This window comes from Solanum lycopersicum, chromosome 7 (assembly GCF_036512215.1).
Source record: "Solanum lycopersicum chromosome 7, SLM_r2.1".
NCBI classification, from domain to species: domain Eukaryota; kingdom Viridiplantae; phylum Streptophyta; class Magnoliopsida; order Solanales; family Solanaceae; genus Solanum; species Solanum lycopersicum.
In genome coordinates, this window is record NC_090806.1 from 5901979 (window position 1) to 5927753 (window position 25775).

The following is a 25775-nucleotide window of genomic DNA, read 5'->3' on the forward strand; positions in this document are numbered from 1 at the left end:
TCAATCACAGAGTCCATTGCCCCTTGAGGAACATTCTAGTCTGATTTGATACTTAATAATCTAACCGCAATAGACGATTGCGAGTATGGACTCCCCTTATATAAAGGCCGACTAGCAGCTTCCAATTGTTCAAAGAAAATTTTACATTTAGCATTAGGAACTTCTTCACCTTGATTAGCAAAATCAAAATCAGAAAGCACACCAAAAACATCTTGAACCATATCATCTATTCTATAATTTTGTGCATTAGAATTCACAGTGCTACTACTTTCACCAGAAACATAATGTTGAAATATATCAAAGTTATTAGCAATTTCTCCATGACTAGTCAACACAATGTTTTCTTTTTTAAATCCATTTCGATAGATACGAAGCTCAACAATATCTGGTTTTTCATAATTCAAACATTGACATTTATTACAACGACACTTAATCATACCACTACGTTGAAAAGGATCTAATGACTTTGCATACTCCACAAAATCAATGACACCTTCTACAAATTCAGGTTTTAGCCCCATTCGACCAAAATTAGTCATATTATACATTCAACTACGATCCATCTACATAAGAATCATTAAATTAAATTTGTCAAGCACTACATTATGTAATAATTTATTGAAAACAAATTATAACAATTCTAGTAGGGATTGGTTAACGAGGCCTTGTGCAAATGAATTTAACTTATTAACTAACTTAACAAATTTTTAAGTCTAATTAGTCTAGTTTTAACTTAATTCTAATACTATAGTTACAAGTTTAACTTATTGACCAACTTAACAAATTTCTAAGTCTAATTAGTTTAGTTTTAAATTAATTCTAACACTATAGTCACAAATTTAACTTATTAACCAACTTAACAAGTATCTAAGTCTAATTAGTCTAGTTTTAACTTAATTCAAATACTATAGTAACAAGTTTAACTCATTGACTAACTTAACAAATTTCTAAGTCTAATTAGTTTAGTTTTAACTTAATTCTAACAATATAGTCACAAATTTAACTTATTAACCAACTTAACAAATTTCTAAATCTAATTACTCTAGTTTTAACTTAATTCTAGTACTATAGTAACAAGTTTAACTTATTGACCAACTTAACAAATTTCTAAGTCTAATTAGTTTAGTTTTAACTTAATTCTAACACTATAGTCACAAATTTAACTTATTAACCAACTTAACAAATTTCTAAGTCTAATTAGTTTAGTTTTGACTTAATTCCAACATTATAGTCACCAATGTAACTTATTAACCAGCTTAACAAAGTCTAACTAGTTTATTTTTAACTTAATATCTAATACTATAGTAACAAGTTTAACTTACTAAACAACTTAACAAATTTCTAAGTTTAATTAGTTTAGTTTTACCTTAATACTAACACGATAGTCAAAAATTTGTCATCAATAGGATCAACTAGTATTGGTACTTATGCTTAATAAATATATTATTTCTAAATTTAAAGCTAAGTGTCAACACTAGATGGACACAAATTGATTTTCAAAGAAAATCAATATTGTCATCAATAGGATCAACTAGTGTTGGTACTTAAGTTTAACAAATAATTATTTCTAAATTTAAAGCTAAGTGTCAACACATATTTAACGCTAAGTATCAATATTAGATGGGTACAACACATATTATAAAAAACAATTGTTCTTTAACTTTATTAAATTTAGAATTCTCATACCTTATCTCCTACTTTGATTAAAGAAAAAGTATAATCTTGTATCAACTATTTTAGACGTTGAGCTTCCTTAGTGGCCTAGCAAGAAAAGAGGAAAAAAAGTTAACACTAGAGAAATAGAGTTTGAACTCCACTGGTGAAAATCAAGTATTTGATTCCATGCACTAACTTATTTTCAAAGAAAATCATGTACCCCATTAATACTTTATGTTTATTGGCAGTGGAATCAAAACCTAAGAGGTAATTACTAATTATTATTGATTGGAAAACTTTTTCATATCTGGTACTTTAGGAAGAAATACATGTTCTTTATGAAAGGATTACAAATAGCAACATCTCCATTAAAGTACCACAGACAAAATATGCCGTTGATACACGATGATTGCATATTGTGAAGAGTACGAAAACATGTCTATTTGACACAAATTCTTTTTAAAATTTCAAAGATAATCACATTGGGAATGATCAAATTACTAATGTCGGCACTGATACAACAGGGTAACATTCAATCAACTTACTACTTTTAAATTATTTTAAACATTTAGAATTACGAAAATCAACTATTTCATTCAAAAAGTTCACCAAGAGTCAAAGGTAGGGCTGAGCATAAACACCGGAAAACTGAAATACTATACCAAACCAAATTTTTTTGGTATTTCAGTTTTGATTTTTCGGTTTTCGGTTAGGTATTCGGTATATGTTTTTGTATTTTTTGGTATTTCGATTCGATTTTTGGTATGTAATTTTGTGTTATTCGATATTTTGGTTTACCGAAATATATTATATTATAATAATATTTATATTATATTAATGGGATAATGCACACATACCCCCTCAACCTATGCCCGAAATCTCAGAGACACACTTATACTATACTAAGGTCCTATTACCCCCCTGAACTTATTTTATAAGTAATTTTCTACCCCCTTTTAGCCTACGTGGCACTAGTTTGAAAAAAAAGTCAACCATCGTTGGGCCCACAAGATAGTGCCACGTAGGTCGAAAAGGGGTAAAAAATTATTAATAAAATAAGTTCAGGGGGGTAATAGGACCTTAGTATAATATAAGTGTGTCTCTGAGATTTCGGGCATAGGTTGAGGGGGTACTTGGGCATTATTCCTATATTAATTATTAATGTTAAATAATAAATATTATAATTTAAAATAAAAAATTAAAAAGTAAAAGGCACTTTTTGATGTAACTATTTTTAGCCCATTAAGCTGAAAAATTAAACAAAAAGATTTGTAAATTTTAAAAGCCCAACCAAGCAGGTCCATTAAAAAAACTGAAATAATAAAATCGAATCGAAATAATAAAAACCGAACCGAACCGAATTATTTCAGTTCGATGTTCAGTACACAATTTACAAGAACCGAAAACCGAAAAAAACTGAAACCAAACCGAATTACCGAATGCCCACCCCTAGTCAAAGGGATGGGAGGTGCCGACCCACTGATGCTGCAGCACGACCCAACGGAGATGGAGGCGGCGCGACCTCCAGCTGCTGAGGCCCGACTGCAAATGGCGGAGATGGAGGCGGCCCGACTTTCCTGTTAGAAGAAGATGAAGGCGGAGACGGAGGCGCGCGGCCCAACTTCGCGTCTTGAAATGGAGAAGATGAAGGCGGAGAGAGGGCGATGAAAGGAGCCGCGTCTGATTAAAGGAGAAAGGACAATGAGAGAGAGAGAGAGAGACGAGTAAGAGAGAGATAAATTTGACTAGGGTTTTCATATTTTTGTTTTAAGAGACCTCACGAAGTCTCTCATATATTATTTCTTTAATTAAACTAAATTATTATTTTTAATTTAACAAGTAGAGACCTCATAAGGTCTCTAATTTTATGGGAATCAGCCTAAAAATTAAAGAATTAAAATAAGTCACCTATAGGAAAAAATAAATTCGTGAAATTGACCTATCGAGGTCTCTCCTACTTTAAAAAAATTAAAAAATTATTGATACAAATAGCGACCTCATGAGGTCTCTTATTATAGACCTATTTTTGAGGTCTCCTTTTCTAGGTCTCTTTGCCCTTTTTTTAGTAGTGACTGGAGATTGCAACAGTTAGATTCAAGGAGAAAAACAAAGTTGTGACTGACGGTTTGACATTGTCAACCAACTCAATCCAGTCTCATGATGAAGACAATGCTCAAAACAGGGATACAACATTTTTTTAATGAGTTAATAAAGCTTAATGGTTTTAATAATTTGTGAAGTTTGGCATATTTGACCAAAAAGTGTATCTACGCGATAACGCCGTTAAAAATTACTTGTGTGAGTGTGAAGTGTATGCCGCTTCAAAGAGAATTATTGTCAAAAGCCTATTCTCCATACACTCATACAACCAGGATGTGTTCATGGCTGAAACGAACACAACCGTAAGAATCATAAATGGTAAAGAGTTAATTGTGTGACATATGGTTGTCTAGGCATACACCAATGCTCAAATGTTCAAAGATATCATATCAATTGATTGACCGAGTATATATGGCATATGTTCATTATAAAAATTCAAGGGGAAACATACTTATCCAGATTCAATCAATTCTTGCTTCTATAGTACACATAGTTATCCATTTCTTTGTCTTTATGTCATTCCTCATTCATGTTGAAGATTCTTGGGTTATAGAGGTGTGAATGGAAAGTGAAGAGTTGTGATTTTTATGAAGAGTTGTGAATTTTATGAAAAATTGCGACTTTTATGAAGTGTTGTGACTTTTTTATGAAAATTATTACTTTTATGAAAAGTTGTGCTTTTTATGAAAGATTGTGACCCTTCCGAAGATTGTGATTAATCCAAAGGGTTAGGTACCTTTCCGGTAAGGCACAACAAGAACATTTTCACACTAACCTTTGTTTTCTATAAATTTAGGGGTTTTTTCTTATTTAAAAAAAAATGAATTTTCTTGACTTCTTCTACTATTACTAAATCTAGTATTTTAAGTGTACTTTACTGTCATCGAGTGGTTCGCTGACATTGTGATTTTAGATATCGATACACCATTGACTAAGTTCATTCTATACTGGGAGGATATATTTCATTAACTTCGGGGACTTGAAGGGAATAATATCCTTAAGGGAACACGGTGCATTTAGTGGGCTCGATTTTCTTCTTTAAGAAAAGTATTTTGTTTATTGTTTCTAATCTGTTTTTTATTCTATTTTCTCTACTAATTTTAATTTTCTAGTTTTTAAAATGCTCTTTAAACTTTGATTTTTCTTACCAAGTTTTTCAAAGTTTTGATTTAAGTATCTTTGGAATACATGATGAACAACAACATATGTTGCTACATCCAAGACAGTCATTTAGAGCACGATGAATCCCATTGTTAAACTTTAGTCCGGGTATATAATTCGTGCTCTCAATATTTGATCCTTGCGATCCCCATAAAGGTCCTTTTTGTTGTTGTAGCCCAACAACATTGTTATTTTTGGCCGGTGATAAAAGTGGGGTATCGTATGGGTTGAGGTATTGGGAATCAACTTGAAGTTGTAGGTGGTAGGACTCCTGCAAAGTTGAACTCTCTTATATAGAAACATATTATTATATGGTAAAAATTGAGTTTTTGAACCTCTTTGGGTTTCTTATTGTCGTAGATTTGGATGATACGTCGTCTCAAATATTACAAGGCTACCAGAACCACTTGAGATCTTAATTAACCTGATAAATGACAAATATATTTTCTCTTTCTTGAAACTTTCGAAGTAATATTACGATATTTCTGTTAAGTATTAAAAAAAGAAGATAAAATAGCAAATTGACATATGTATTAAGCAGGATATGTAAATAGATTGAATAATATATTGATTTAGCTAAGAAAAAGTTTTTTCTTGATTTGCATGACCACAAAAATTTCTTAGCTCAAAAAGATAACAAGAACTTTTTTTTGGTTAATAACTATGAATATTACTATAAAAAGAAATATTTACTACTAAAAAAAATCTTCTAGGTCTCAAACAGAAAAACCAAAACCAACAGATAGTTTCACAATTGTTGATATATAGATACTCATTTGGTGGATTTATAATTATAGTATTTTCGGCAAAATTGACATTTTTATCATTTGAACTAATTTGAGCTGTGTTTGTTTTAAGGAAGAAGTCATTATTTTCAATAAAAAATATTTTTGGTATTTGATATTATAGATTAACAATAAATATCTTTTAAAAAAGATATAAATTAAAGATAGATAATGATATTATTGAGTTGAATATTTTTTCGATAAATGTTTTAACAATAAAAGTTTATATTAATGTCAAAATATTCATTGGCTAAAGTTATATAAAGTCTTATTTTTATGAAAAATGACTTTCCAACTTTTTCCGTAAAAAGATCTTCTTGATTTTTCCTTTTACCAAATACACACAAATATTACAAATATAATTCACTGTTTAGAAAATCTAAGAAAATTTGTAAAGTGTACCTACAAATGACTAGTGACTTGATACAGAGTCAGATCAGGTACATTCATTTTCTCAAGAATATCACTTGGAAACATCCTGGAAAACAATTCATAACAATGAAAATTCACTTTAACTTGATATATATCCCTAAATAAAATAAGAAAAATGTATTAAATACAACTATTAGTCTGAGTGTCTTAATTCCAAGTAAGTTGACCACGACTATAGGTATAAAGTAATAAATAATTGTGAAGTATGCCATCATTAAGTTTGTTCACAACTTTTTAAAATTTGTCATGAAGCTCCGTTATCCATATAATGCGAGTCTTTTGTCGAATAATAACCTTAGTAGCATTGTTTTGACTCTTTTCATGTTTAGTTAGTTTTTATACCTCTCTTTCTGTCACGACCCAAAAATGGGCGTGATGGCACTCGTCTTATCCCACCAAGACAAGTAAGCCTAAAACTCAACTATTACAATCAAAATGCGGAAAATTTACTATCAACTTACATTATACCCCAAAACCTAGTTGTCACGTGTACAAGCCTCTAAAGTATTACAATCGGATCAAAGAAAATATAAGTCTCATATGATATTGTTTCTAGAGTAGAACAAAATCATAAACAAGAGTAAGGAGGGATGCTGAGATGACCAACAACTACCTCACAAAATCTCCAGGAAGCCTTGGAAAAGAAGAGAATATATCATAAAAGTCCGGGCTAGTAACCTACAAAAATTTGTAGAAGCAAGGGGTGAGTACCAAACCACACGGTACTCAGCAAGTAAACCTCTAAACACAAGTTAAGGGGATGAAATACGGGTACTCCTACCACCCCCAACCGAACCTCCACAACTACAACCTGCATAAACATCAACCCAACCTAACAACTCACAGTTTACATAGAACGTAACTCAACAAAAACATTTAGACAAATTACATATCCTCCACAACAACACTTTAACAAATTACATATCCTCCACAACAACACTTTAACAAATTATATATCCTCAACATCAACACTTAAACAAATTAGATATCCTCAATAGCAACACTTCCAAAAATTTACATATCCTCAATAACACACTTCAACAAATTACATATCCTCAACAACAACACTTCAACAAATTATATATCCTCAATAACAAGCTCAGTATTCAACAAAAACAAGTTTCGCAAAAAGGCAATCACTAGATCAGCAAAACACAATATCAAGTTCACTAATGATAAGTATGTGCAATGTAATGGAATGCAATGTCAAGTATAATGATGCATGTCTGACCTAGTGATATACACCCGCTGTCTCTCAGTCCGGGACCCATGGGGGACATATCTGTCCATGCATCTGTCGCGGCGCACGACACGACCCTCGATAACAGTAACCATCGCGGCGCGCGATACGTCCCTCGAAATATAGTATCCATCACAGCGCGCGATACGTCCCTCGAAATATAGTATCCATCGCGGCGCGCGATACGTCCCTCGAAATGGTACATCCTCTTTAAGTTATCATTCTTTCTCAATGCACATAACACTTTCACAACCATGTCTCAGAATAATGCAATGACATGTTCACACAAATAATGAGGAGATGACCATTTTCATAACATTGCACAGTTCCCAACCACACAAACATGAAATCACATCAACAATGATTCAACAAGCCATCAAACTTTTCTCAACACATCACACATAAATAATTAATCACATCGCCTTTTGTTATCCCTTTTATTTCATCATTAGAATTAATCAATGTGGACAAGTCAACCCATCACCAATCCCGTTACTCCCAAACATATATCACAAGGAAATACACGCATTCCATACACTTAACAAGAGTTTAGAAATCCACTTGCCTCAAATAGTCGAACAATGACTCCAAAACTTGAGCCTTCCTCTTTTTGTTGACTTCCAAACCAATAAAATCTATTCAAATAAATAACCACGATATGATTTTGAAACTAACAACATTAATATTGCTATATCTCTAGCTTAGACCCAAAACTCATCCAAATTTATAATAAAATTTCTAAAGTTTCAAGATTAGGATTAAATTTTAATTTCTTTTCAATATCATAAATCTTAGGACATTCACTTAATACCATATACCTAATACTTAATTATATATATTAATATATCAAAACTTAAATGGTAATATGAATACTATTAAAAGGATCTCAAATTGATCCCAATTTATATCACCCATATTTGAACACCAAAATAAAGATATTTCATGAAATACTTTTATACGGAAGGCTTCTTGCATGTCTATTTACCTCCCTTCCCAATAATTGTTTCATGATCATCAACAATTGGTCATAATTACTTAATGACTAAGGTAAAATTTATGCTAAATAACATATGCATATACACAAAATTAAAAATTAGTTTTACATATTGGTGTAAATTATACACGTTTTAGTCTAAAAATCTACTTCTAATTACATAAAAACTTTATAGAAAGGATGAAAATAATTACCTTGACGCCTTGAGATGAAAATATTGATTTTTCTCCTCCTTTTCCCTTTTCTTTTCTCCCTTTCTTTTCTTTTCTTCTCTGCATTTTTTTTTCAAATCGTTCTTCTTTTTTTTTCTTTATCATAAGCCGTGCGGCTTTTGTGACACTTTAGGGCACTTTGCCCCTTTTTCTTTTTATTTTATTTTATTTATTTATTCATTTAATTATTTTCCTTTTTCTTTTTTTTTAATTTTTTTTTTTTTTGCAATAAAATAATCTTTTATTAAATCTAAAATCATGTCACTCATTGTTACAAGTCATATAAATTATTTATAAAATCTACTAAAAAGGTTAATATAAAAATAATAGTTGGAATTTCTAAAACGACTAAGAGGTCATTACATTATCCACCACTAAAAATCATGTTCGTCCTCGAACATAAAATAGGAGAAGGAAGAATTATTGACGTTATCAAAAATCATGCATGATCTTCCAGAGTCGTTGTTCATCTCTCCATGAAAGCTTATCTTTAACACCATTCTATCAAGACCAACTACCAAGAGTTGAACTACAGAGAATTTGACAGATCTACATATCAGTAGTGATTGTCAAGCTACAATATAACCCATGAACCGAATCTAAACTGAAACCCCTCGGACCATAACACAATAATCATGACAAATCTGTTCTCACATAGCAAAGATAACGTTCTATTGATACTAGCTACAACCAAAAGTGAACCTGAACCAATCATCACATACTCTTAGTGCACAAACCATCACACATCTTATAACGATTCCCTTTTCAGAACACAATCTTTTTACAAGTTTAAGTTATAAAAATCTGATCTTTAGACTTCGAGTATCCATCAAGGGAGAATCAAAACATACATAATCCAAATAAGAACAAGATAAAGTAAGCACCCTACAAATGGTACACGCTAGGATGCAGAACCTTTTACAATACTGTCGGATAACCATAACTATTCATGAAAGCTCTTTTGTAAGTTCCCATAAGCAAGGTTGTGCATATAAAAATAGTGATATATTTCTAATTTTTTAAACAACATCAAACATTTCATAACTGAAGTGAACAAGTCTAACCAAGGATCCTACCCTATCAAGAAGACATAAGAGGATCGGTACATCCGATCCACCACTACGAATTCACCCATAGATGTAAAAAAAAACGTGGGCATATGCAATGAATCATACTCCAAATCATGTCCGAAACGAAGTAGGTGTTCAACTTAAGAATATACGGAATCAAGGTCGAATAACACTAGATACTTTCTCCATAATTCGCATATCAATATTTTCATTCATCTGACTACATCCCTCAATTTATTTATTTATTTTTTATTTAATTTTTTTTTCCACCCAAAATCAACCAGTCTGATCTCCATTACAATTTTACACATGTTGGATTTGCCAAACCCTGCATACTTCTCACAGTACTCCATCAAAGCCAACACTATTAATATTAACAAATATCATAACCACACCAACCATTTACTTTCCTTTCACACAGTCATTAGTATCACATTCTCCTTAGCAAGCACATTGTAGTCTCCAAGACTTTGAACCATGGTTTCTTATCTTTCCATTTAAGCGTCCCATAATAGATATAAGTCACACTTAATGTCAACTTCACCTAAACTTTCACATACCATTTTCAACCACCATCATTTACCTCATACAATAACTCCAAGAAACCCTTGATCACTCCAATATTTATGTATACTATAATCTCATAACCTCTACTCATCATCATATGCCTATGTAACATATTATAACAATCTATTTTGTCTCATCAACAAAGTACTTTTAATCCTCCCCGATCCTCATTAACCATGTAAAATTGTAGGTCCACACTATTTAACATCCATTTGTTACCTATCACATTCTGAACAATCTACCTCGACATAACCATATATAATCTTCCACACGTCATTTATTGTAACCCAACCAAAACTTAATATTTAGAAAAGTTAATAATAAACCCATAGTCACATCTCATAGTCATATCTAAACTCAAAGGCGAAATCACTACAACAATCACCTCTGAATACAGTGTTTGTACGAGAGGTCTTATTGTTCCTTTGCCTTTCTCAAAATCTTTCCATGACGAAAATTTCAAATAACTTTAACTCTTCAATACACCATAATTTTTTTTCCTTTTTGCTAACTCATTTACTAGCCTTATATTTTTTACCAGCAATATGGGAAACCTTAGGTACAACAATCAAAAGTAACCAAATGTACTACTCAAATTTTAAGTCCTTCTATATACTTCATACTCAATGTGATAAACCATTTCTTACCTTACCAATTCATTCCTTGACAAGATACACTATCAAAAATCTAAACTCACCACGTAAATTTGAAGTTTTGATCCCAACCATGTAATACAATTCCATTGTCTATCAATATTAGCTCACATCTGAATTTTTTTTATAAATATATGTATCATAGCTTACCATATATCGCCTCTCTAGCGACCTTATAATATCCTTTGCTTAAAAATCCAATGGTACCCGTTACCAAATCGAAACTATAAAAGAACTTATCACCACACTCGAGTCGAACTGTGTAGGATTCTTTCTCAATTCTTACCCAATATCTATATTAATTTTTTTTTATCAATCTAATGAACGTATGACACTATTACCATAATCAAAATGAAACAGATGAAATCGCGTATCCTTGAACTAAATTCTCAACTCTCTAAAGATATATCTTTGTCCTTTATAATTATAGTAAATATCCTTTTTCTCGATTGTCTCTTTCCAATGACTAAAATACTTCGCACTAATTCTTTTCCATTTATGACTCTAGCTTCTTTCAATTCTATTCAAGCGAAATTTTCAACACATCATACAACTTTTCATACAACTACATTGTTCATCAAATAGTGAAAAACCACAACCTTAGATGCTCGCAAATCGTTATTACCATAAAAACTCGTTTAACCCTCAATTCTTATTTTATGATTTAGTCTCAATCGCAATCCATCACAAACTCCTATTACCATCATGCTTAGTTAGCTCTTGTTATCACCACGAAGTCAACTATTTCATCAATATGAATCCTTAAACCCAGTTATACCAATCCAATCCAAAGAACTAACCCACTTTTATCTGCACTTCCTTACTAAAACTCTTAATTGTCTTCACATAAGTATACTCTTTAGGACTTCCTTTACCCATATGCTTGTCATTCAATATTGATCCAATTTCTTAGACATTACGATGAAATCACCACTCATTTAAAAATTCATAAAATACATTTCACAATCTGAACATATCAATATCATACCAAAGATCCACTACTCAAAGCTTCCTTATAAATAATGTTTAACACATCCACCCGTACCAACAAGCTAGTTGGGTTCTCAAATATGAGTTCAACACCAAATCTTATCATATGAGCATGTATACCATAGATAACTCCTTAAGTAGTTAATATTTGCACTTAACAATCAACATGTCCGTTTTCATGTACCACTAGTAACACATCGTGAAATTCATTACATCCACCACTAGAACATATCATATCTATTGAGAAGATCATTTCCAAATAGGTCACACACTTTATCCATCAAATAGTTATAAAATATTACCAGATTAGTTTTGTATCTAACCCAAGCTATATGTATTCTTTCGTAAGCAAGGTCAATATCAAAAGTAACACACTCCATAATTCTAACCAAGTACCCATCAGTACCATTGTAATAGTCGTATCATGACTTTCTTTGGTATACACTCAATATGTGAAACCACAGAAGGGATTCTGACCTGAATTGGTGCAACATCATTTGCTAAGCAACCCATTAATGGTATGACAACTATATCAATTGTATTACACTATTTATTATCTAGTCAATTCTTCAAACATTTAACTTCTAATTGTTGAACCACTCCATATTTTGCTTATACCAGATAAGTACTATATTTATTATTATTATTTTACAATGATAACTAACCTTACTCAACTCTTTCAAATATGATCACGCATTCGTTTCATAAGTATATCATTTCCACCTTAATACCAGATCTAACATCAAACCAATACACGACATGTCAATATTTCACAAAAGGAACTACGCACGAGTCATCACATAAATGAGAGCGAATGGAGTGAAGCGATAAGAATCAAAATGGGACCAAGTACGCACAATAGAGATCCAAGAAGTGAAGATATTTTCTAAAAGTCACTACAGCCTCTCGAAGATAGGTACAGACGTCTCCGTACCGATCATCGAGACTCTATTTAGACTCGACTTGTACACACGTGAGACCTATGAACCTGGGGCTCTGATACCATTTTGTCACGACCCAAAAATGGGCGTGATGGCACTCGTCTTATCCCACCAAGACAAGTAAGCCTAAAACTCAACTATTACAATCAAAATTCGGAAAATTTACTATCAACTTACATTATACCCCAAAACCTGGTTGTCACGTGTACAAGCCTCTAAAGTATTACAATCGGATCAAAGAAAATATAAGTCTCATATGATATTGTTTCTAGAGTAGAACAAAATCATAAACAAGAGTAAGGAGGGATGCTGAGATGACCAACAACTACCTCATTTTTTGTCCACATCCTAACAAGACAACATTTTTTTATGTCAAAGTCAATAACAATAATAATAATAATAATAATAATAATAATAATAATAATAATAATAATAATAATAATAATAATAGTAAAATTGACTCTCATTGGTTTCTTTCTTTCATTAGTTTCTTTTTTTCTCTTTCTTCACATTGTTTTTATCGTGGGCCTTTACAAATGGAATAATATATTTCTCTAGAATATAATTAAATTTGTTTAAATTAAAGATCTATATCTTAATTAAAATTTATATCTGAAGAATTTAATTGATTTTCTCTTTCAACTCTTTGTTGCTCTAGATCAATTGAAAAAAGAATATTTTCTTATCTTTTTATACAAAAAAAAAATCAAGAGTAGAACACATATATGTAAGTTGATTAAGTAGATAAAATTAAAGGATGTGTATTGATTATGTCACTTCGAAGATATATGATAAAATTGAAATTAATGATAAGAAAATTAATATAAACTACCACCATCACTAAAAATTATGTTGATCTCTACTAAAAAAAACTAATTGAAAGTGATAAACCTCTAAAAGAAATTACAAAAAGAGTCATTTAGTAACTAGTTAAAAAAACATAAACAAGTGAAGAAACATTGTTCTGACAATGAGAAAAACAAATTGAAGATCTAGAAAATTAATGAGATCTATAAGGTGATTTATGTAAAATAAAAATAAAACGAGATAACTAGTATCATATCAATAAAATCTAATACAAAATTAAGTTCTATAGGTATTTTATGAAGTAATGCATATTTACCTCTATATTCGTGAGAGTCGAGTAAATGAACCATCTCATTTGTAAATTCTTTATCGTCATCAATCAACAACACTGAAACTTGATTAATCATATCATGATAAAAATCGTTCTTTGAATTCTTTATCATTGAAAATTTTGTTCTTAAAAAATATCAAGGAAGGGTTACTTTGAACGATGAGATTTAAGAAATTAAAAGATTAAAAATCATTTTTATATGCCTAATGTACTTTTTTTAGTTGAAGGAAGCTCTAATTTGGATTGTTTTCTTTCTTTGAGACATGTATATATAGCATTCTCCGCAAGTCAGTATGCAGATTATGTTTGACATTTTTTTTTTGTTTTTTTGAGTCAAGACAAAAGTATAGTTCTGTCTTTATTCTTATTTTTTATTTTCTTTTTAGAACTTAATAGGAAACAAAATATGTTTTTTGATAAATCATTTTTCAGTGTTTAGTTACTTAAAAATATGTTCTAAAACTATTATAAATTCTAAGAAAAAAGGTCATCAGTCACTTTTTAAGGAATCTAATATGAGTGAGATATTTTCTTTTAAATAATATTTTAATTCTTCATTTTAATTATTTCAATCCGTATTTATGTATATTAATGTTAAAAAAATCATAAAATTATTATTTCTTTATCAAATATTTCACATTGATATTATTAAAATCATTTAAAAATAAAATAAATATTTATATATTCTATTATATCAACACAACCTTAGTGATTTTTTTAAATAATATATATCTAATAAATAATATAAAATCTCAAAAAATCTTAATTTATAATTATTCTAGTTGTTACCCTTCATTGGTCCATTTATCAATATTCGAACATTTAAAATTATTTTTTCTTATTTTATACTATATATATATATATATATATATATATTTGGAGCATCATCTTCAAATGGACTACATATTATATAATTCATATTTAATCAGAACTCCTAATCCTGAATAGCAGGTCTAATGGGAAACCAAAAAAATGTTGAAAACTAAAATTAATATAATTTAATCTTCAAAAAGTTACATTTAAAACAACCAACACTATTCATGTTTAATACATACAAAAAACAAATTGTAAATTAACCTATAGTGAAAAATTGTCAAATTTATTAGTTCCAATTTTGTTATAGTTTTGACTATTTTCACATCCAAAACTCATAGTCAAATGTCATTAATTTCAATGGAAAATAAAATTAATGATATTGCCACATGTTCTTTATTTTTAATAATTATTTAATATTTTTATTTATTTAAAGTCAAATAAAAGAAAATATCATATTTTTAATTAATTATGTTTTTTTCTATGTGTGTGTAATCATACAAATATATTGTATTGTAAATTACATATATTTTGAAAAATAATCGACTCATAAAGAAAAATTAATACAGAAGTTCTTTCACTTATAATGACATATTTATAATAAGGTTGTAATTAAGTCATTGTACTTTATTTTACTTATTTGGATTCAACATATCTTAATAAGTTTTAAAAATAAAAACTGAAAGTACATTTTTCATAATATTAATTCCAGTAAAATAATTATTTTCAAAGTAACCTACCTTGTTTCTTATTTCAACAAGTAAAACAAAATCAATTACGACTAAACAAAAGAGAAGAAAAATGGACCTTGATCAATAAAATCTTTGTAAACATATATAGCCCCCTCATATTTTCGATTTATATATAACTCTTTTGTTATATTTTAGTTCAAATATATCATCACAATAATATTTTGACTTAATTTTTCTCTTAATTAAACATAAAACTATGTGACAAGCTCAAAATCAAATTATTCATTTACTACTCGAGTTTAACTTTTTAAGAAAAAACAACTAATTATTTTGAATCATGGACTAAAAGTAGAAGTTTAAATCAACCTTGTAGCATGCATCATGGAACAAAAGTAGTACCCAATTTTTTTATGGTGTTTTTGGTATGAATGGAAATGTTTTTTTATGGTGTTTTTGGTATGAATGGAAATGTTTTTATGGATTTTTTTTTTCTGAAAATAAGTGGATCCTGACTTATTTTCTCATGACTCATCTTTAGTTTGGTGAATATAAAATATTTTTTCAAAAAATGTTTTCTAGTTTTTGATTTGTAAATGAAAACAATTTTTTTAAAACATTATCTTTTATTTTTGGATTAAGAGTAGAAAAAATTTTAAGAAATAATTTAACCTGAAAACTAACCTCGATAATCGATCTAGGACATGACCTTGACACGCAAACCTAGACGTCCGATTCAAATTCCAACCATGAGATATGACTGAGGTGGATGACCCCGAATTTTGACCCGAGGCCCTTTATTTCAAATTGAGGCCGCATATCTGATCCAAGACTTGACCCTGACACCCAAACTTGATCATAATCGATTAATTTGAATTTCAACTTACGACACTCGAATTAAGACCCGACTTCCAAATCAAGATTTTGATCACAAGTTATGAACCAGGATCCACCACACCCGACTAGAGATCTAACTTTTAAATTTGAATTTAAATTATTTTTTTTTAAAAAAATAATATTTCTTCGGCGGGGGGGGGGGGGGGGGGGTAGGGTGTGGTAAAAGTTTTTTTTTTTTTTTTAAAAAATTGAAAATATTTGTAAAAAATAAACTTTTAAATTGTACTTTTATTGTGTGGGGAGGGGGGTAGGGGGGTTGGGATAGTAAAAAAAACAATAAATTAAATATATTTTAAAACATACTTTAATTAATTCTTTTTTTTTTGGTTTGGGGGTGGGGGTGGGGGGGGGGGGCGCTATGATTGGGTTAAAAATGGATTTTTTTTCTTCCAAAAGATAAAAGTCTTAGGGTACTGGGGTTTAAACGGAATAAAATAACGAAAATTTTAAATTTGACCTATTTTTGGTTGGGGAAGGGGCTAGTTTGGGGGTAGGGGGTAAAATAATTGATATTTTAAAAAGAAATTTTAACTATTATTTTTTTGAATGGAGAAAGTTAGGGTAAGAAAAAAAATTGTAATTTGAGATTGGAGAAGAGTTTTGAAAAACGTTTTTCTTAATTTTCGAAGGGAAGTCTGTAGACATTGAAATTTTGTGGGACTCTACAAGATGCATTCAATTCGAGTTGGGACTCTACAAATTATGTTCAACTCAAATTAGGATTCTTGGAGGCTACTCAACCCTGAACCCTAGTTTATGCCTATATAAAGGGTACTAAATTTCCTTAAAAGACATCTCGGAAATTCCATAGAGAGATCAAGATCTCGAATACTCCACAAATTGATAGATTATTCATATAGAGAGGTCAAATCCAAATCATCCTAGTTCGAGAAATGCTGCCACTAACGGCCCTCGAATCATGGATAAATCCTAGGAGAGTAGAATCAAGGGATCAATAGAATTGTATCCACTATCTTAATCAATAAAATTATGTTTCTTCATATTTTATTTGTATGGTTTGTTTATTTTTCATATGTTTAAAATTTGTTGAAAACAAAATCATTTTTCTAAATTTGAGAAAAATAAGTTGATTTGGGAAACAACCAAACATGAGAAATTGAAAAAAGAATTTCAGTAAATATTTTTCTTCATAATTAATCATCCCTCAACTATGACTCAAATCTAATGTATATCGTTATATTATCTAAGTAAGCAAAAAACATTCTTATACTATCCAAAAAATAACAAGAATCACCCTTCCGTCTATTTTTGTCAAGAAACTGATTGAACCAATAAAAAAATATTTTTTTAGTTTGATCATATGTTAGCCACGGTGAGAAGATCAAAGTTACCTAAAAAGAATAAGGAATATGTGGATAGGAAATGAATCTTTCATTTTCGCAATATAAATTTTATGTGGTTGGCTTTTTGTTTTTGAATCATCAAGTAAATTGATTTGCAACAATACTTAAGTCTTGAAATAATTATACCGTAGGTTCCGATTATTAGAAAAACTATGAAAAGATATACATTTTGAAAGTATTATGTTCAACTATTTAGAGATTTTCTTTAATAAAATATTTAGTATGTATGCAATTCACATTCTATACAGTATATTTTCAGCATAATTACATACACGTTTAGTAATGAAAATAAAAAAAGAATTACTTTATTTGAAATTTTTAAAGTTGGAGTTGTATTTGTCCATACTTTTCAAAGAATATTTAGAATTTGAATATATCATGTTTGAATATGATTTAAATCCTCAATTTCTAAAAATTAGAAAAATCACCCAACTCAACTAGTTTAACCATGTGTACATATATTCATCTGACTTGACTCATTTTTCTTTTGTTGGTAATGTGAGTTTCTTAAAAAAAAATAGACAAAAGGATGAATCTTACAACTTCTTGGATAGTGCAAGGATGCCTTTTATTCACTTATATAACACGAGGATAATATATTAGATTCAAGTCATACTTTAGAAATGATTTTTACCAAAAACTCTAACAAACACACCCTTAATGAAGAACTTGTAGAACTGTTTAGTTATGGAAGAGAATCTAACATTATGAATGTATCATTTGATTCTGAGTTTACTATGTGTATCTTAGATAAAATTAGGGTAAATTTGGACTAAAATATTATGATAGGGTATATTCACCTTAAGTATAATAAAGGGGTATATGTGTATCAAAAATAAAACAAAAAAATTATCTAAATTATTTTTAATAGTACAGAGATTAAAGCCGTCAAAATGAGTTTACACCATGGGGCTGCCCCAACCCAATACATTATTGGGGTAGGGTTGGGATAGATTTTTTTTAAGCCCATTGAAAGTAAGGCTTACAAGTTTAATCAATATAAGCCCCTGGCCCTTGAGGCTTGACCGAAGTTGGGTCGGGGTTGGCCCATAGGGTCAAAATTATTTATTTAAGGGTATCCTACAATACTTTCTCTAATATATGAGCTAATTATTTAAATACACGTTATGTTGTTATTATATTTTGGTCTGTTCAAATTTATTTATCTCGGGATACGAATTTAAAATTAAGTTAATTTATTCTAGATACCCTTTATCTAAGTGGATTCACATGTATTTAGGATATATAAATAAATTTCGCAACCTCGCTTCCCTCCCATCTCGCTTGTCATTCTCTTATCTCGCTCCCATATCTGAAATATATAATAATAGATACATGTATCTCGCATATCTAGTTGAGATATTTACAAATCAAATGACTCTTTGATCAATTGTTGGAGTCTTTACCAATCAAATGACTCTTTGATCAATTCAAATTCTTTTCAATTAAACAAATGCTTAATTATAATGCTAGACTAATTCTTTGTACTTGAGTTTCTATTTTCCTGGGAAAATTAAGCAAACTACTTAATTCTTTTGGAGATATTTTTAAGTAAGGAAACAGAATCAAATTCTAGTCTATTACCTATAAGGATTCTTAAATGCTACCTCATCTACTTTTTAAATTTTGGTGTTTCATTTTTCATAAGTTAATTTGACTAATTTTAAAATGTAATTAGATTATATTAATTTGATATTTTAAACAAAAAATTTGGATATTCCAAAACAAATGCGAGAAGTTCTACGAAATTGCCTTTTTTTGCTATCGATATTGATAAAAAAGATACGATCATAAAACATTAATACAATTTCTTATTGTTTGACTCTAAAAAGAAAAATTAATTTATACAATTATAACTCCAAGTAGGTCAACTCACATAATCATTTGAATACTCAATAACCATGTAATTAGTTCTGATGATTGACCAACAATTTTATGTTTTAAAAGGAAACCAACGATAGTGTTTCCAATTTTTTTTCTTTTTCAAAATCAACGAACATCTATCGGTTTTAAAGTTTAAAATTGTAATTAAAGAGTATTAATAAAAGTTGATGCCATGTAAATACTTTGTGTTTGATTCCCAGTTGAAACAATTCACCATTTTGGTGTTCTCTTTATAATTTATTGAACACATAATACATAAATATTCGTTTATTTGATTTCAGCTGACATGTATGCCTTCAAACTTTGTGTTTGTACAAGTAAATACTTAAATTTATATAAAATTAAGAAATAAACACATTCATCCTATTTGACATCCTAAATGACCATTTTGTATATTATGTAGTAGCCTATGTGTATTATGGCATATGGGACGTGTGTTTACTTGTTTATTTTATACAAATTTCAGTGTCTATTTATGCACGCTCAAAACTTTTTGCTGAGAAATTAATTGTGTTCTTATCACTCAAATGTCTGTTTGATCAATTCAAATTCTTTACAATTAAAGAAATGCTTATTGTGATGGACTAATTCTTTGTACTTGATATGTCATAATTTAATTATCCATTTCTTATGACTAATTAATCAAAATCCAACGTAATCCTTGAAGAAATCAAATGGAATTAAGTTGACAATATGAGTTTCCAACACTATAAATACCACCATTTCAATTGTTTATTTCCACCACAAGAAATCAACAGAAAATAAGAGCTATGGCAAAATACACTGCTTTTCTTGCCCTCCTCCTTTGCCTCTTCCTTGTTGCTGCAACTGGTGAGACGACATGATTTTATAGCGATCAAATATACTGATTTGTTGAAGTTTATGAATTTTAAAAATATTCATTTTTATTAAATTTTATGACTAGTCAAACTTGTTCGATAAGTGAAGTTTGCTATCTCAAGTAAATATCATGATTTTCAATTATTTTTTTATTTTTTTGCAGAAATACAAATGGCAGAAGGAAAATAGTGTTGGAAAAAGAGTGACAAGTGGAATGAACCTTGTCAATACTCTTACAAATGTAGCTATCATTGCAAGCACTACTATGGAGCAAAATATGGTATTTGTAAGAAGTACAAACCATGGGGTCACAAATATTACTGGGCAAAATATGCCTGCTACTGTTACTCACCTTGTCATTACTAATCAACTTTCAATGTCTTATGTCTTGGCTTTGACTATGTAAACAAATAATTATGATGCTACCTATTTTATGTATGTGACAATGTAATAAGGATGATTTATGTGTGCAACTAGTTTACCCAAGCTTTGCGTGATGAATAAATGTATTGTATTGTATTCAATTTTTCTCAAATTTGACCTATAGCTCACGTATGTCCGTGAAAATTGTGTGTAGAATTTGAAACCCTAATGAAACTTGGTTTGGTTTAGGACAATAAAGTGTAGAATTAAATTTGACCATCAACACTTCCATATAAAGCACAACATTAATGCTATTGAGACTTATGTTAGATACTATGACCATCAACACTTCCGTATAAGGCTAATGAAAGTGGAAGAGGGGGGTAAATTGCTATTTTTTCGATTTTTCCTTAAGAGAAAACTACTCTCTAGTGGAATATCACAATTGACAATGTAAATTCAAAGAATAATGTGTCGAATTCATTTACAAAAAGGCCTAACTAGAGAGAAAGTTGAAACATCATCGTAGGGAATGAGTTTACAGCTTAGGGCATGTCATCATGGCGATAACTCTACCTAGCAGAATGGAGATCCCAAGAACTAAGTTCAAAGAGAAAAACAAAGTTGTGACTGACGGTTCAGCATTGTCAACCAACTCAATCCAGTCTCATGATGAAGACAATGCTCAGGAACAAGGACACAACATTAAGGTTTTTTAATGAGTTAATAAAGCTTAATGGTTTTAATAATTTGCTGAGTTTGGCAGATTTAACTATATAGTGTATCTACGCGATAATACGATTAAAATCACCTATGTCAATGTGAAGTGTTAGCCGCTTCAAAGAGAATTATTGTTAAAAATCTATTCATACACTCATGAAACCAGGAGGTGTTCATGGTTGAAACGAACACAACCGTAAGAACCATAAATGGTAAAGGGTTAATTGTGTAACATATGGTTGTATAGGTATACATCAAAGCTCGACGGTTCAAAGATATTGCATCTAACGATTAACCGAGTATATCCGACATATGTTCACTACGAAAAGTCCAAAGGAAAACCTACTTATCCACATACAATCAATCCTTACATGTAAAGTACACATTTGTCTGCACATTCCTATGTTATAATCATTCCCCATTTATGTGGGGATTGTTGGGTATGTAACAAGAATTAATGAGAAATGGAGGGAAGATGAAAAGAGATGAACTTGAAAAGTTGGGAACTTGAAAAATCCTCTTATGCTTTAGTGAAAAGACATTTGTCCTTCATCAGTGGTGGAAAGAAAAATATGAGAGTTTAAATATCGAGACAGTCCTTTTAATTGTTAAAAGTGTTGGAAAGAGGAACCCTTCACGCCGTCGTCGTCGCTCACTCGGCTCGGCTTCATCTTCGACTTCGGCTTTGAAAAATGATCAAGATTATTTTTTGGACTAAGTTTGTTTTAATTATTTAGTTAATTATTTAGTTACTTAATTAATTAAATTAAATGACCAAAACGTTGAATTTTCAATTAATTAGTTGATAGCAGAAACATTTTCAATTGTTTAGTTGAGATTAACTGAAACGTTTCAACTTTTTAGTTGATTAACCTGAGCCGACTCGCATTCTTGTGACCCATTTTATTTAAAATAAATTCGTTTTTATTTAAATTTATCACCGTTTGAAAATGACTTTTCTGAAAAGTTGCAACTTTGAGAAACAACCAGAACCGTTTCAAAGGTTGCAAACTTTCATTAATGGTCATGTGGATTCTGAAAGGATTGCAACCTTTCGGAACCTGCTCCTCTTGCCTAAATATCAAGTCATTCTTCAGAATTTTTCCTTACGAATTTTTGATTTCTTCTTCTTCTTCTGCACAAAAGTTCCTTCGTGTACTTTAATGTTGTTGAGTGATTTATTGACACCAGAGTTTTTGATATCAATACGTTGGTGATTAAGATCATTCTATCGTGGGAGGACACATTCAAAATCAAGCGTCGGATACTAGAGGGGAATAATTTCCTTAAGGGGACACTTTGCATTCAGTGGGCTGGATCTTTTCCTTTTCTAATTTTTTAGATTCTAGTACGTTTACAGATTTTAGTTTTTTGTGAATTAATTTATGTTCATCTTTCTTACTGATTTCTTAAACTTTGGTAACTTCGTATTTCTGCAAAGTTTTATTGGAATGTTCTTCAAACACATAATTGCAACACTTCCAACTTTGAGTTGCACAAGTAGATACTTAAATTTATATAAAATTAAGAAATAGACGCATTCATCCTATGTGAAATCCTAAATGACCATTTTGTGTCCTACGTACGTGTATCATGGCATGCGAGACGTGTGTGTCTACTTGTTTATTTCATACAAATTTAAGCATCTATTTATGCACGCCCCAAGACTTCTTGTGAAAAAATTAATTGTGTAATTAAGGAATTGATCAATTAGTAGAAGACTTTAATTATAACTCAAATACCTCTTTGATCAATTCAAGTTCATTTCAATTAAACAAATGCTAATTGTGCTGGACTAATTCTTTTGTACTTGATGTGTCCTTTTAATTATTCATCTTATAATTGATTAAGCAAACATCCAACGTAATCTTTGAACAAATCAAATGGAATTAAGTTGACAATATGAGTTTCCCACACTATAAATACAACCATTTCAATTGTTTGTTTTCATTACCAAAAAATCAACAGAAATTAAAATAAGAGCTATGGCAAAGTACACTACTTTTCTAGCCCTTCTCTTTTGCCTCTTCCTTGTTGCTGCAACTGGTGAGTCGACATGATTCAATATCTATCAAATATAATGATTTGTTTAAGTTTACGAATTTGTAAATATTCATTTTTAATAAACTTTATGACTAGTCAAACATGTTCTATAAGTAAAATTTACTATGACAAGTACATACCATTATTTTTCAATATTTTTCATTATTGCAGAAATACAAATGGCAGAAGGGAAATATTGTTGGAAAAAAAGTGGCAAGTGGAATGGGCCTTGTCAATACTCTTACAAATGCAGTCATCATTGCAAGTACTACTATGGAGCTAAATATGGTATTTGTAAGAAGTACAAACCATGGGGTCACAAATATTACTGGGCAAAATATGCTTGCTACTGCTACTCACCTTGCCACTACTAAGAATATTTCAGTATCTCATGGCTTGGTTTTTATTATGTAAACAAATAATTAAGAAACCTATTTTATGTGTGTAACAATGTAGTAAGGATGATTTATGTGTGCAACTATTTTGCCCAAGCTTTGCTTGATGAATAAATGTATTGTGTTGTATCCAATTATTCTCAAAATTGACCTATAGCTCACTTATGTCTGTGAAAAACGTGTGTGGAATTGGAATCCCTAATGAAACTTGGTTTGGTTTTGCACAATAAAGTGTAGAAGATTTAAATTTGACCATCAACACTTCCATATAAAACACAACATTGATGCTATTGAGACTTATGTTAGATGTTTGTAGAAATATGTTGGATTAACTAGGACACAATCGCAAGCAAAGAAAATAATTAATAAAATTAACACAAGAATTTAGCGAGGTTTTGCTAGGCCTAATTCTTTGAGCAAAAGCAAAGAGAGTTTTCTACAATGAAAAAAAGAAAAGGTGTATAATGTTTTCTGAGCTTCAACTAGATAATATAGTCTAGAATAAAAATTATATTCTTGATCATCCGATGTCGAAAGAGAAATCAAATTAATTCCTCTTCATTTAAGGAACATGTCAAATCTTACTATTTTTGATAAATCTAGCAAACATTCTGAATTTGATATTAACAACGCCCTTTACCTCTAATAAATTATAATCACATCGATTAACAATTTTACTTGTCTGTTAGTATCTTGCAAATCAATTCTTGTGTGGACACATGTAAACAATTCATCAGAATTTGTTTCGAATATAACTACAATGGAGGACCCATGTGATAAGATGTCACATTACATTTGGGACCCCGGGTAGATGCCTATATATAGAAGAGGGAACTAGTCAATTAGGGTTTATGCTATGAATTTGCCTCTTATTTCTTTGTTAATTAGATTAATGTGGAACCTCCCTCCATTTTCCCTTTTTATTGCTACTATTTGGAGCAATTAGAATTACAAACTCTTATAATTATACGTGTAATTCCAATTATCCATTTTAATACGATATGAGTTCATTACAAAATTCACATCTTTAACTTTTTCTACAGTCATTGTCATCTAAATTATTAATTATTAGTACCTTAATTTCCTTTCATATCCCCTTGTAAACACAAAAAATAATCTCCTTCTAATCTTCCACATATTGAAACTACATCCTCCATCAAATTTCTATATCTCATACTTTATTGAAGATGATGATGAAATCTTAATTAACCCTTCATTTTGTGCTAAAATTCTAACATGGATATGATATCAATTAATTGTCGAGAAAATATGATGGATTAACTAGAACACAATCACAAATAAAGAGAATATAACGTGATTATCTAATGATTTTCGACTAAGTTTAATCCTCCAAGCAAAGGCAAACATCACCAAATCTATAAGGAAAATGTTCTTCCATTCCTAAGGGACAATATATTTCATTCCTAAATCTATTGAGCCTCATTTGCTTGCACTTAATGAGGAGCTGAATCTTAATCATTAAGATTCGCATCATTAAGTATGTTTGTTTATGAGGACTGAATCTTAATTATTCAGATTCAGTTCGATAAGTTTGTTTGTTTTATTTCTTTATAAGTCTCTTAATGGGTCTGAATATATTTGAATGAATCTGATCCGCAACACAGTCTTAACACCATTACTCATATCTTAATTCAACTACATCACAACAACTCATATAAGTTGTTTTCTTATTTAATTAATGTTAATTAGATGCTTACCGTTACAATTTCCTTTATTCTTATTAACTTAATATATCCCTTTTACTTCTTCATAAATTAGTCAATATATTTGAATTGATAAGCACTCCATGATGTAATATTTAACACTG

General features: G+C 30.1%; 3 long non-coding RNA genes across 3 annotated transcripts; 2 read left to right on the forward strand and 1 right to left on the reverse strand.

Annotated features, from left to right (window-relative positions):
• Positions 1 to 7809: 7809 nt before the first annotated feature.
• On the reverse strand, positions 7810 to 8652 carry LOC138337270 (uncharacterized). The gene is made up of 2 exons (XR_011210851.1): positions 8563 to 8652; positions 7810 to 8009 (listed from the first exon to the last, which is right to left on the reverse strand). It is a non-coding gene; the product is annotated as an uncharacterized lncRNA (long non-coding RNA).
• An 11672-nt stretch (positions 8653 to 20324) lies between these two features.
• On the forward strand, positions 20325 to 20950 carry LOC138337126 (uncharacterized). The gene is made up of 2 exons (XR_011210551.1): positions 20325 to 20417; positions 20590 to 20950. It is a non-coding gene; the product is annotated as an uncharacterized lncRNA (long non-coding RNA).
• Positions 20951 to 23457: 2507 nt separating this feature from the next.
• On the forward strand, positions 23458 to 24081 carry LOC138337125 (uncharacterized). Its single transcript, XR_011210550.1, has 2 exons — positions 23458 to 23555; positions 23724 to 24081. It is a non-coding gene; the product is annotated as an uncharacterized lncRNA (long non-coding RNA).
• Positions 24082 to 25775: the final 1694 nt, after the last annotated feature.